The sequence below is a fragment of the Gavia stellata genome, chromosome 4 (assembly GCF_030936135.1).
Source record: "Gavia stellata isolate bGavSte3 chromosome 4, bGavSte3.hap2, whole genome shotgun sequence".
Taxonomy (NCBI): Eukaryota; Metazoa; Chordata; class Aves; order Gaviiformes; family Gaviidae; genus Gavia; species Gavia stellata.
Window position 1 is genome coordinate 64,730,522 of NC_082597.1, and position 14,085 is coordinate 64,744,606.

Below are 14,085 nucleotides of genomic sequence, written 5' to 3' on the forward strand. Positions count from 1 at the left end.
AATGAGGCCGTGTGGGTAGGTGAGATGTGTGGTTGAGCATAATGAGACCGTTCCACCTGGTTATGTCTTTTCTTGGACCTTGAATATTAGTAATATATACAGCTGTATTTCACTGATTTTTAAGGACGTAGCCTCACCCCAGTACAAAATCAGCTTATTAGGTGTGGAAACATTCAGAAGCACTTGAAATTTTTACAAAATGGTGAAGGAATTGGATCTGGGACAGTTTTAATTTCATGATTGCACAGTGCCTGGCCTCAGGGGGACCTGGTCCAAGACTGAGGCTCCTAGGCATTACCACAGCGCTGCTGAAATACAGTAAATGTCACCAAGTCTGTAGGAAATCTAAATAGAGAACAAAGGTATTTTCTCTTGCTCCCTCCTTTTGATGACAACCTAAGTGTTCTTAAATATTATAGTCTATATGATATGGAGTGCTGCATATTTTTCTTTAAAGTAACTTATTGTCATGCAATTTCCTAGCCAAATCTTTCTTTTATAGCTGAAAGGCTGTGGAGGAATGGATGAATACTGTTATTTCTCACTCCTTAAGGTAACTTTGTTATTTTCCTGTAGGAAAGATGCTTGCTGGAAGGTGGGAAGTACTACCTAGAAATTTTTGTTTTCTACCTGCTGAGGGATTCTCCACTTCTGGGCCACTTGCTCACTTATTTTGGAAAGATAATTATTAAACCTCTGGGATTCTATATTGCCAAGGTATCTCTTCTGTAATGTAATCTGTTATGAAGTACTGACATCCAGTCTCATCCCTGTGCATGCTCCTGGCAAAGGCTTCTCTTTTGTATGGATGAAGTCACATTCATGCAAGTTCAAGCTGTTCACTTTCTGGTATCCCAGGATTGGAGTATTTTACCAAAATTGTGTCCCTGTACTGAGGATGGTTATCCTTGTATCCTGCAGCTGCTGTGGATATCTTTAGAAAAGCTGTTTAATCCTTAAGGGGTAAAATCCACCACATTTGCAGATGTGTTATACAAAGATGTAGGATGATGTTATCAATTTCAGAAATTGGGCTATTTGTCTTTTATTCCTCTCCCCTTTTCTTTTAGAGCTCTGTGGTGCTAACTCAGTTTTCTTGCCTGCTGCACAGTTGTGTAGCTACAAGCATAAGTGCTGTAACTCATCCTGTTAACCACGTAAGATTGGGTGCTCTTTTCTCTAGGCATGATCATGCTAATCAGTTGCTGGAGGAGGCCATGTTAGTATTTGTTTCTTTAGCTGATTCCAGCAATGAAAAACAAGTCTATTGTATGACAATTTGGGGCACTAACTGTTCTGCCAGTGAGTCTGGTACTTGTCTACCCTCACTGCATTGCTACTGCAGTATGAGACTAGATTTTTGCTTCTCCTTCCTAAGTCTCTTTGTCCTGGGAGTGCTTCCCTGAATCTCGGCCATGTACCTGCCACCTTAATCTTTTGTTCCCTTTGAGTTAGGCTGTACTTAGAAATATTTTTGCTGAAAGTGATTTGCATGTAATTTGCCCACTGAGCTTGTACTGCAGTCTCTTCCTAGTGCTGCATTTGGCTCTTACCCTGGTGGGTGGAATCTCTGGGCAAGATCAGCTTGCAGCTATATATCTTTGCTAAGAATTTTGTCAAAATAGTTGTAATTAAACCTGATATTGCAGAACCCTAGGGGATAAGAATAAAGCCAATGGCATATTTTCTTAAAGGTTTGGAGGTTTTCCAAAGAATGTGTTTTCCATTAAGTTGACATATTCTCTTTGTACCCTTCATCAGAGTGACTGATGGTCCAGTGGAGGCATGTTAAGAATCATCCTGGATCTTCTTCACCTGATCCTGCAGTCAGTGAACCAAAGCTTCATGCTTTTGGAGTTGGAGAGGCTGAACACAGCCCCTGACAAAATAAGAGGAAAGAAAATTAGGGGGGTAGGTTAGCATCTGCCCAGTTCTTCTGCTAAGCCATGTTGTAATTTAGTGTAGGAAGAATTCCATATTGTAATAAGATGTTGGACCCTAACTTGGGACAAGCAGTGATTACTTGCTATCCATGTTTTTACTGCCTTAATTTTTAATTGGGATGTTTGGAGGGAGGGAACAGAGATCTGCTGTCTCTTAAATAACTTAATTTATAGTTAATACAATGATGGATTAAAGTCTGCATTTAGACCTATTGCAAAGGGGATTGACTGTACTGTCCACAAGTTACTGTACAAAGATAGGAAAGAGAAAGCCTGACTTTTTTGGGGGGATGGTATGTAACTTAATGCTGGGCAGAAATACTGTCTTTATTAAACGCTTTGAGATATTATTAAGAAATATATTATGCAAGTTATTGTTAGAGTAGTAATTACAATAGAAAGTAAAGCATTAATAGAATGCAATGGTCTATAATAACACTTGGTTTTAGAATCAATTGTACAGATAAAAATATGAGTCCAGAAGCACACAGGATGCTGAATCATAGAGTTAATAATTTCTAAAATCAAACATTACAGTTCAAGACTTATCTTTATGTATTAAACAAAATGAGCAACTAGGTGCAGAGGGAAGGTACAAAATGGGAACAACAAAAGTCTTCCAGGGCACAGATTCTGTTCACTGTATTTGTACAGCATTCTGCCTCAAGAGCACCTCTGTCCCATTGGGTGTTATTAGATGCTACTGAGATGCAGGCATTTATTACAGCTCAGAGTAGGAGTAAAGACTAAAAGAAAATAAATCCTGAGCTGACAGTGTCTAAGTAAATGCCTGTTTCCATAACCCCTTCCCTCCGGATGTGAAGCAATGATCAAAACTGTTGAAATTCTAATGTGGAGTTAAAGGACTATTCTGTACCTTGCAAGTGGTGCTAGGAAGTGCTTTCTTCTCTGGTCCCATGTATAGTGATGGGTCTTTTTGGATATGGTTGACCCCTCCCCTGTCAGAATGAGGATCATAAAACAGGGTCTTGAATTGTAAAAGGCTGAATACCACTTAGGGCTGTAAGCCCCAGTGGGATTCTGCTGGCCTTTCAGGCACAGGGGTGGTGGGACAAGATGGATAGGGACAAATGTCTTCAGAGGTGCAATGCTTACCTTTTGGGTAATGCTTGTTGCTGCCGTCAATAGATTTATATTAACTAATGGCTCTATGTGCCTTCTGAAGCATCTCTTTCAAGCTATGAATCCTTCTTGACAGGCAACAGAAATATTTAGTCCAGCTTGCCCTGGCCAGAACATCTTACATTGCAGTGAGTGGGAGATTTTCATACTGCGACCCTCTAATTTGATTTGACATTTCAGACAGGAAGATGCAAGAAGTGGTAGATTACTTTTACCAAATGACAAGATGATGTTACAGGCAAGGGAGCAACATGCCACAACACCCTCCCAAAGCAAAGCAACATCTGCCTCTCCCTGCAAAAAAACCCAAACCCAACAGCAGCAGCAAAAGCTCAGTATGATCCCCAATTTGCACTGACCCAGCAGTAGACATGTGTCTACTGGATGAGAAATTCTCATCCCACAATAGTCTTTCTACATTTAAGTATACGCCAGCTCTGGGTCTAAGCTAGAGTCACATGGTTTCACAACAGCCTGTAACTTTCTTTGGCATGTAAAAAAAAGTAATAGATGCTATTGGAACCACTTGGGTTTTCTCTACTCTGTTTTGCTGCCCTGTTACATAAGCTGGGCTGGCTTCTGCCATTTTTTGTTTCTGCGTTAAATGGCACATCTTACACGTGTCTTAAAAGAAAAGAAATGCCATGAATCTTAGCTAATGTGCTTGGAGACTAGATGCCTTCGGCATTTGGCTAGAGCAGCTTAATTCCCAGTTGCAGACCATGCTGGGAATAGGTCTTCTCACTACTAACTTTCCTGTAGCTGACAGCTATTGGCATACCCTCCTCCTCCCAGTTTTGCATTGGGAATAAGCAAAAGGAAGGTTGGTGCTGGAGATAAGTTGGTTCCTTCTCAGTTTCTGGCCCCCCTCTACCCCCATACAAGGGCATTTATCCTTTCAATATTTTCAACCACTCTGAAACATGTGTTGCTCATTTGGTGCAGAGTGTCTGCAGTGATGTTGAGATTCTAGCCCTAAGTTGTTGATTTAAGTACATTTGAGTGCAGCCAGAACTTGATGCTAGCACCAAAAATGAATTATTGTAGCATTTGTGAAGAGGCACTCTCAATGTCTAAGCCTTCTGGACACAAGGGTGTATGATGGTATTGCAAAACTTATCACTGGATAAGTAAGGGCACAGTCTAGTCAATTGGAAAAATATTTTTTGATCACATCCACCAACTTTTCCTATTTCAAATACAGAAGGAAATGATTCTTGAAGAAGTAAGGGAGAAACCACTTATGATTTCAGCCAGCTGCAGAGAGATTAACAATATCTGTGGTTCATAGGTTTTAGAATGACCAAATTGTGCTTTAGCTCATCTTGGATTTCACAGTACAGTTGTCTGATCTTCTTACCACCATCTTTATCTTCTTCTCCCTTTCCCTCTATTTGCATCTTTCAGTTTGTTTGACTATTCAAGGGCTACTTTTTAAATATCTGGACAACATTTAATTTCTTAAGGCCTCTATTTGATTCAAGCCCTCATGTACAATAATAAGTCCAGTTACATCAGTGCAGCAAACAGTCTTGCAAGGAAAGGGCAGTCAGCTGTGAAATCATTTGTCTTTCTGAACACATACCCCTTTACAAAGGAAGATGGAGCATCCTCGTAATTTAGTGATGGCGATTCACCAGTTAATGAATAATTTGAACAAGGACGATCCAGGGAATGACTTCACAGGGAAAGAGTATGGTCAAACATGAAACTACTCCTTACTTTGGAGAGCCATTATACATAGAACCTTAGTGGTCTCTACTTGCCAGTAAACAGTCACAAGGTTTATTTCAAGGTAGTTTTAGTAGCTTTTGTCTATCAGGCTGCATGATCTGACTAGATATTCAGTCGGTAGAGTTTCTGGGGCAAGAGACATCATGAACTTGCAGGGGAAACTCTGCTCACTTAGGGATGATTTTGTCTGTTAGCTTTACACTGCACATACATTTAATAACTGCAGGGTACCTTTGGGAAATACTTTTTTTGTGTATGAAGTCATGTCTTGAAAATGCCTTTCTTCCAATCACACTACTCTAACAGTTATTTGAAGTAACTAGAATGGGGAAAGCAAAAAAAAAAGGCTAGTGAATCTTGGGGAACTCGGAAGATAAGGATGTACTTATTAAGAAAGGAATCTTTCCACCAAAGAGACAATATGTCCAAAGTCTTCTGTTTGCATAGTTTTAAAGTCTCAGTAGAGTCCTTGATGGATGGAGATTGTCTTATCAGCAAAGGAGGTTACAAGCTCAGTGCACAGTAGATTGAGAGAACAGTCTATGGGCATAGCAGGGTGTACCCTTTCTGGTCTATTCATGCTGTAGTCTTCTCATGGTGGGGAAAAAACCCCAGGCTTGCTGAAAAGCTGAATCCTGTATTCCTCCCTCCCTTATTTCTTGGACAGGCTCATTGCCTGCTGGTAGATTGTTTTGGAACTGCATTTCTTTTGAATCATGTGGTTTCTCATAGTTACCTTCTGTTTAAAATGTGCCAAACGGGATCCATGCTAATAATGGTGTTATACTTCCCAAAATTTAAGGCAAGCCTGTTTGCTTCTTACATGTAACCATGTGAGTTAGAAAACCACATCTTAACTTCAGCATATAAGCAAAATGTTTTTTGACTATGTGCTGATCTAGATAGGGAAGAAATATAGTTATTCTTCTAAAAACTGGTCTCCATAGTTTGATTCCTGTGAATCTCTAATATATGACCCCTGCCAAGAGCTTTATCCTTATCTCTCCTTTTTCCTCACCACAACTTCAAGTGGAAGTTGTGAAACTTCCTCCCACCCCAAGCTCAGTTGAGGGACAAAACCTACATGAAAATAGTATCATATAGATATGTTGCATAGCCCAAAAAAGTCCTTTTGTTTAAGTGATGTTCTTAAGAGACTGCTGTAGGTGCTGGATGAGGCTGAGCCTGTAAGTGGGACCTTCTGGGACATTAGTCTGCATTAGGTCTCAGCTTAAGTTCCCTAATGTGGGATGCAAAGCATCTGAATATTTCTCTGTCATTTTGTGATTTCTGCTGTTTAAACATGAGGTTGAAGTGCTGCAAGAAAGCTAAGTGCTTTCTCCAGCTCAGCAATTTGTAGAGCTAACTGTTAACTAACAGTATGGAGACACAGAGAAGGGCTTATGTTCCTCTCACTTTAAGAAATAAAGAGGAGTAGATGTGTAGGCAAAGGCACATTTAAATTGTAAAGCAGCAATAAAATAGCTTTCCAAGGTACAAAGACAGGCATCCTTAGACATCATTGCATGTCTTCACAGATCCTCAGCAGAATTAGTGACATCAGTGGACCCATCCTTATTTTCTTCTTGGCAATCTGGGACCCCGCTTCCCAGACATTTCTTTGAAATTGGTTTCAAAGCTGGTTCAATAAATACCAAGCTTCATGGGAATATCCTACTATGAGAATCGGAAGATGTACATCCATATAAAAGAAACCTGTCCATGGCATAGCCTTTGCTGTGCTTTTTCTTTGGCTTGACGGCAGTGCTGAGATAATGCTTTGTTCCATGAGCTATTAGGTCATCAGTGAGTTTCTACTGGTAATTGCTGTCTCAGTGACTTTTTATTGACCATTTAATTTCTGCCTCCAAACAAGTAGGAGCAAATATTTTTCAGCCCTTTTAAGCTCCTTAACTTTTCATTCATGCTCTGCTTCCCTCTCCCCTGTGGCCAGCCCAATGCAAATAGGTGGACAAAAAGATTAATAGAAGCAAGGAGATGCCTTCATCCCCTCAAGTGCCCTGTGGCTTGGAGACTGTTATTAATAGCTAAAGTAAAAAAGTGTTTCATAACCATCCTCTTTCTCTAGCTTCCTTGCCAGCCCCCTTTCCTTGGTCCCTGGAGAGAAAGTGTGCGCTTATCACTTTCCAATGCAAATTCAGCTTTTGGTCTCATAGTTGGATTCTTTTCTTATCATGGAAGGAATATTTATCTCCTGCCAGCTGGTTGCTTTAACCAAGCTGCTATTTGCTGGGATATCGATAGAACATGTGGGGAACAGGCCTGGCAAAAGCTTTTCAGGTACTTTCTTTTTCCTCTACTCTGAAAATGTTGCTGTCTGCTCAGTGCATGCCCACATGTCTGTACCTCTCTCTTTATTCACACAGTGGTTGAAAAGGAAATTTAGATATTTCAGTGTGGAAACAGAAGTTCAAATTGAAATGTAGGTGTTTCAGTCTGAAATATTTAGAAGTCCCTGTGTGGAATCTGGTCAGCATACAACCCATGCATGACAAAGCTGTTGTGTGTGTCTGGAGATCCTTAAGCTTTATGGATTACTTCCATTTCATGTGCACTTTATCTGATTCCCCCCCCCCCCCCCCCCCCCATATCTCTAGAGATCTAATGGATCAGTACTGAAAGTGAGCTGGCAGGCTTTCATCCCAGATGACCTGGGAAGAATGGGAATGGCATACTGTCATCTATTACCCCATTTCTGTATGGATAGTACAGTATGTTGGATCCTTTCAACCATCACCCCTGCTATGTTTTCATTGGGTTTTTATAAGACTTCTTTACCAACTGAGCATTGTCTAACAAGTTTTACTAAGCTAGAGGCTCTGAGAGAACCTTTATTTGGAAATCAAGTGAGATGAACTGTAAAAGAAAAATGGGAGGAAAAAAGAGCAGGAAGATTCTGCTTTTCACTCTGAAAAAACCTTTGCTCACTTTCCTAATGAAAATCTTTAAGCCGTACATTCTGTTAATGTATTTGCTGGGTATGTGCCATTTCAGGGGCGAAATATTATTTACCTTATGAATGTCTCATCCTTTCAGTGGCTGCCAACTTGAATACAAGCAAACTTTTCATTCAGGTAAAACAAAGGATGCTGTTATCTTTTGAGTATGTTTTGCTGAAGTTCCATGTTCATTACATTTTCTGGTGGTCAGTAAAGACATCTACGTGTAAAAAGTAAATTTAGCTGATATTGTAGAATTTTGGCTATTGAAAGATCCTTTTGCCACTGGCAGCCTGGCAGGCTTTCTGCATTTTACCCAATAGGGAAGATATAGGTGTCTAGTGTGCTTGTAAGTACATTTATAGTAAGTACAGTTAGCAAATTGTTATTTATTTTCATGCAGAAAATTGGCTCTGAAGCAAAGAGCTTGCAAGGGAGCAGAATCACTTGTGAAACTTGATATAATATGGCTGATGGTCTCAGCTGAAAAACACTATGAAAAATCAAGAAAAATGTCAATGTTTCAGAATTTTCAAAATATACTTTTAAGACTTTCAATTGAAATACATTTTTAAAATTAATCTTTAAAAGTGTCAAAATAAGTTACAGAAGTGTTCAATTTTGTGGATGTACAAAACTTTTCAGTTGATATGAAATTCTGGTTTATTTTTTTCCTGGTAGTGTCAGTGTCATCACTCCTCCAGGTTTTTCAAGTTGGCCTTTGAACCCAAAACACAGACTACTTGCCTGCCTGTGTTTGTGAGCATGGCAGGTGTGAGCATATCAGTGATGACCACAGCACTTCTTTTGCTGCATTAGGAGGGAAGGAAATGCAGGTCTACAGAACTTGACTGCAGACCTGTGCTTCTTGCTGTGGTACTGTTCATGCTGTGGTGGCTCCTCCATATGCTTCTCTAGTCTTGGAGATCATCCATCTAGGTAGATAAGGTTCAAGAAGGACAGGGAGCTGGTAGAAAGGGTACAGCAAAGTGCTACAAAGATGATTAGGGGACTGGAACATCTTTCTTATGAGGAAAGGCTGAGGGACTTGGGTCTTTTTCATCTGGAGAAGAGAAGACTAAGGGGGGGATCTTATTAATGCTTGTAAATACTTAAGGGGTCATTGCCAGGAGGATGGGGCCAGTCTTTTTTCAGTGGTGCCCAGTGACAGGATGAGAGGTAACGGGCACAAACTTGGTCATAGGAAGTTCCATCTAAACATGAGGAGGAACTTCTTTACTTTGAGGGTGGCCGAGCACCGGAACAAGCTGCCCAGAGAGGTTGTGGAGTCTCCTTCTCTGAAGGCATTCAAAACTTGCCTGGACGCATTCCTGTGCAACCTGCTCTAGGTGAACCTGCTCTGGCGGGGGGTTTGGACTAGATGATCTCCAGAGGTCCCTTCCGACCCCTATCATGCTGTGATTCTGTGAAGGCGACTTTTCTACAGCTATGGTCACTCAGGGCTGAACTGCCTTTTGCAGTCCTTACTAGGATGATTCTAACTGCAGAGATGCACACAGCATAGGTTAAATCTACATTTGTAGATACTGTGGTACAACAGAGGTGGATTTGTAACAAACATTTGGTGCTTAGGACTTAATGGTCACTTTGTGTGTTTTCAGGGAGGGGATGTTACTTCAGACTGGCTCTGCTCTTGTACCATTAGTTGAATTCCCATTAGCTCATCTTCCAATTTAGCTTTATTTGTGAAGAATCTAGTTGTCATGGTCTTACAGCACATCGTGTTATGAACCAAAGCATGGTAACTAGAGATAATCAGGAGGTCATTTTCAAAAGTGTACACCTGATACATGCTAAGTGTTACCATAGACACATTCATTGTCTCTCCAAATGTGTGATCCTTGGGTCTGTCTGAGGACTGTATCACATCCCTCTCCCTGACTTGTATATGAACCTGTAAATGATGAGTAGAAGTTGATAGTGCACCTCTACCCACTTGTGGAGGTAGCAGCTATGGGCTAGCAACTTAGTCTTAAACCCAAAAGACACAAACCCCAACCCATCAACTGAAGGGAAGCAGCCCACAGCAAGCAACAACCAGTACCAGAAGTTGTTCCACTTTATCTAGGACAAGTAGCAAAAAGTCCTACTGGCAGACCAAGCTGAACCTCAGTTCAGGATGATGCCAGAGCCAGCCAGGAATAAATATGATCTCCTGTTCTAAAAATTTGGCCCATGCTGCAGCTGAAAAATCTATCTTAAGCTCCATTAATTAGAACATTGGCTTCTATTTATGCATATAAGTTAATGAATATTCATCAGACACGTTGATTAAGGTAATGTTATTTGCATATTATTCCTAGGTTTTTAGACCTTTACCCTTAGGTATTCTAGTATTCAAGATATTCATGTGGCACCAAGGGAAATTCTGATTAGGTATTAGGGGAAAAAATTCATAATAAAGGTGGTCAGATGTTGGAACAGGTGCTCACAGATGTTGTGCACCTCCATTCTTGGAGGTATTGAAAACTTGTCTGGACAAGGTCCTGAGCAATGTGACACATCTTTTGAATTTGATTTGAACTGAAGTTGTTCCTCCTTTGAGCAGGGTTTTGGGCCAGTTGACATCTAGCGGACCCTTCTAACGTAATTGATCCTACAATTAATGCAAAAGAATAATGTTCCTACTTTTTTGGCACTAATATATTTATAGATGAGTACAAATATGTAACCAGTACTTTCATCATTAGTATTACTCCAGAGGTAATGAAATAATCCTGTTAAACATGTTGCAATACTTTCTAATGAGGTCTCTGCCTTCATTAAGAAGATAGTTACTCATCATGAGTTCATTAACTAGTCAACATATCTGATTGCAATTCTGTCATAGCAGCTGGTCAAGGTAGAGCCTAATTCCTCCTCCTACCCTCCTCCAGGGTTTAGGTTGACTGGTTAATGCATGCTGAAACTGCAACAACCACCTTGCCTATATTAAGGTACCTCTAGATGAGTTCTGATGATTCATATTAAATGATTTAAGAGACTGAGGGCAGCATATACAGCTGAGGGCAATAATTCCTAAGTTGAACCAGCCTGAATGGCCAGGGCTGGTTTGGAGGCTGCATAAAATGCTAGCACAATTTAACAACGAACTTTTCCAAGGGAGACAGACTTTTAAGACTGAACTTTAACAGATATATATATATGCCACATGCAATTGCGTTGTGTAACCCAATCCTAGCCCTAAGTATGATTATAGCCCCTGGAAGCCTTACTGAAATGTTATGCTAAGAAAAAACTATAAACTTTCTCTGCTCTATAGATTTTCTGAAGATAATGTGAAACAATTAAAGGCTAAATGACCAATCTACATCTTCTGTCTGCTTGGTACGGATATAGTCACCCAATGAGAGAACAGCAACCAAACCATGGGATTAAGGCAGTCTCTCATACAGAAGACAGTTTCTCATAATGAATAGCAAATGTATGTAGTGAGTGCAGTTTGCAAGCCAGAGGCTAAGATTCCTTTTACTAGGAAATGTTTGTGTAGTAATTCTCAAATAGATTTGTAAAAATTAGAGCTAGCACAAAGGGTGAATTTTGTGGAATAAATTGCTTGCTATGAACAGTTCATCCAGAGGTATCTACAACACAGAAGAAAGAAAAGCTGCCTGGAGGTAGCAAAGGCTCAGAACATCCAAGTCAGTCTTTTCAGGAAGGCTCATCATATCAAAAGCCTTGGCAGGAAATGTAATAAACCAAATACTAGCTGTACAGCTGGATCCTTCTTAGAAATCAACACACATACTACAAGAGAAGAGTGGGTGCCACCTGGTTTCAGATCTCTGCATGTTACAGAAAGCAAGGTGGCTGTCATGTTAGTGCTGGCTTGTGAAGTCTGGAATGGCCACGCCATAGTTCATCCAGAGCAAGTGAGCTGCTGGCTCCCTGCATCTGTCTGAGATTTCTGATTGTTCTTATCCAAGGATTGCTGCAAAGAGACTTAGAGTGGGAGAAATTCTTATGTGTAGCTGTGAGCCTTCCAGCTACCAAAGGTGACTTGTTCACAGGCTAATCTGTACCTGAACTTTATGGATGGTTCCACAATCTGCAGCCCTGGAAGTTAGGGGGAAAAAATGTTAAATCTTGTAGCCCTCATTGGCAGGAGGGCAGTATAGTCAGATAACCTGTGTAAGTAACTCTTCTGTGTGCTGTCTTGGGCCAGATCTGAAGTGACATTACTGACAGTTCCCTAACTGTTCTCACAGATGGTCTTTCATGAAAATGGCTATCTAAAGTACTACTTTCTGTTGCCACCTGTCAGATGAGTTGGGCTGTATTACGCAGAAGACTAAACTATATGATCACAGTGACAGTGTAAATTCCTGAAACCTGACAACCACCTTTGCAAAAGTCAAGCTGACCTCACAGGACAAATGCCTCTGGGTGCTTCTGAGATCCAAATTCTGGGACTGATGTGACCAATACCCTGATGGCATTTTGAGTTTTCATTATATTTCTTCAATTAACCATGGGTAAAGACTGTTTCTTGGAGCAGTTTGCAAGTGTTGAAATATAAAAATATTTAGGGGGGGGGGGGGGCTTGGTGATGAAGAAGGACACTGGTCCAGAATTTCTGAAAAGTTGTCTGTTTACCCACCGGACAAATACAGTATGGATACTGGCAGTATGACCTTCCTTTTAATTGATCTCAACCCTGTTCAGCTTAGAGTGGGAAAATAGTTCAGTCACCCCCTGCATGACCAAACAGTTTGGGGCCTTTACCGGGGTAGCGTTTACAGCCCTAGTAATGCAGTGGGAGCTGAGTTTCACTAGCAGCTGAACTAACATTAGAATATTGGGATAGTTTTGAAAATTGAATAGAAAGGAATGACACAGTGTTTTCAGGTGATGTTCCTGCTATAGCACAGTTTAAGGATTTTCCTTGTAATGGAGAGTGAAGGAAATATATACTAAGGTGGTAGTGTGGAGCAATGCTCAATGGATATTGGAGGGGAACTGAGAAGGTAAGTGGATCAGTAAGAAGAGTGGCATGTTTGATGCCCTGAATACTTAGCTGCTCTGGATGAAGCTATCTGTAGTTTCCTTATCTCAATTTCACTTGGCATCTGAACTTTGCTGGAACAGGGGGCTGCTAACCAGAGTTACAGCTGCCAAATCCCCTCTGAGTGTCTGTGCTTCTGTGAGGATGGTGTGGCATGCATGGTTCTAGTTGCATCTTCCTACTGATCACTTTCCTAGCACTCTATTTGAAGATGTCAGACACTTTTCTTTAGGATTTTCAGCAAACATTCCCTTTGATCAGAGGAACATAGAGTATACCACATCTGACAGCAGAGCAGCTTTGTGGTTGCTTCCTGTTTCTTGTGGCCAGCAATAACACTTGCTATGGCAGCTGCATAGGTGAAAAAATCTGCTCACTGGTTTGCTCTATTAATACTATTCCCAGTTATTTGAGCAAAGTGCAGAGCTCAGCTGCAGTTGCATTTGATCTTTCTAAGTTAGTGCTGAAGGCTGGAGATGCTCCATAAATTGCAGTTACCCTATTGAGGGTATGGAAGGCAAAAGGTTGTGGGTTTTTTCGTTTTCCATACTCTTGCTTCCCCTCCCACCCCAAAGACTGGAGTGAGCATAGCTATTCATTCATCTGAAGGTAAGTATTTCTTAGGGTTTTTCTGAGAGGACTTTCCAGGAAAGCAGTAGTTCTGATTCTTGCTGCAGTCACTGCCTCTGCTCTACCAGGGACCTCCAGAAACTGAATGTTTGGGGGTCTTGAACTTAGTTCTCTTCTGTGTGGGACAAGTGGGGAAAAATCTTGAAGTATGAAATTGTCACTGCTTACAGACTCATCCTTTTCCTAGTTTTTATTGGCAGGTCCAGGCAAATGAACTCCTTTTTCTAAGTTTCAAAAGCTAATTCTCACCTCTATATATAGGCTGATGCAGTTGCATTAACTCAGCAGGGTCAGTCTTCGACAAATGTGAGAGCAGGTTTAGATAAATGGCTCATGTTTAAATGCCAAGCAATCACAAACCTTGTCAGTTTGGGATGCAAAAATCTTGAGGTTGCCAGTAAGATCCTGCCTGCCTTGCCTATCAGCAGTGGCCATGTGGATGAAGATGGCTGCATGCTCTCTCCAGCAGTTGCTGCTGTTCTAGAGTCTGAAGTAATAGAAGTGCTGGAAGCTAGTAGAAGACAGCTCTGAAACACTCTGAGCTACATTCTCCTGAGTGTATTAAACTCAGGTTTCACAGGAGAGTTTAATAGCCTAAAGCCAAAAGGACCCATTAGCTCATGCGGGCTGACCTCTGGTATATCATAGA

The 14,085-nt window shown here is 40.9% G+C and overlaps 1 protein-coding gene across 1 annotated transcript in view; it reads left to right on the forward strand.

Moving 5' to 3' along the window:
• Window positions 1-14,085, forward strand: part of TMEM178B (transmembrane protein 178B) — a 215,077-nt gene that overhangs the window by 44,445 nt on the left and 156,547 nt on the right. The window lies entirely within an intron of this gene.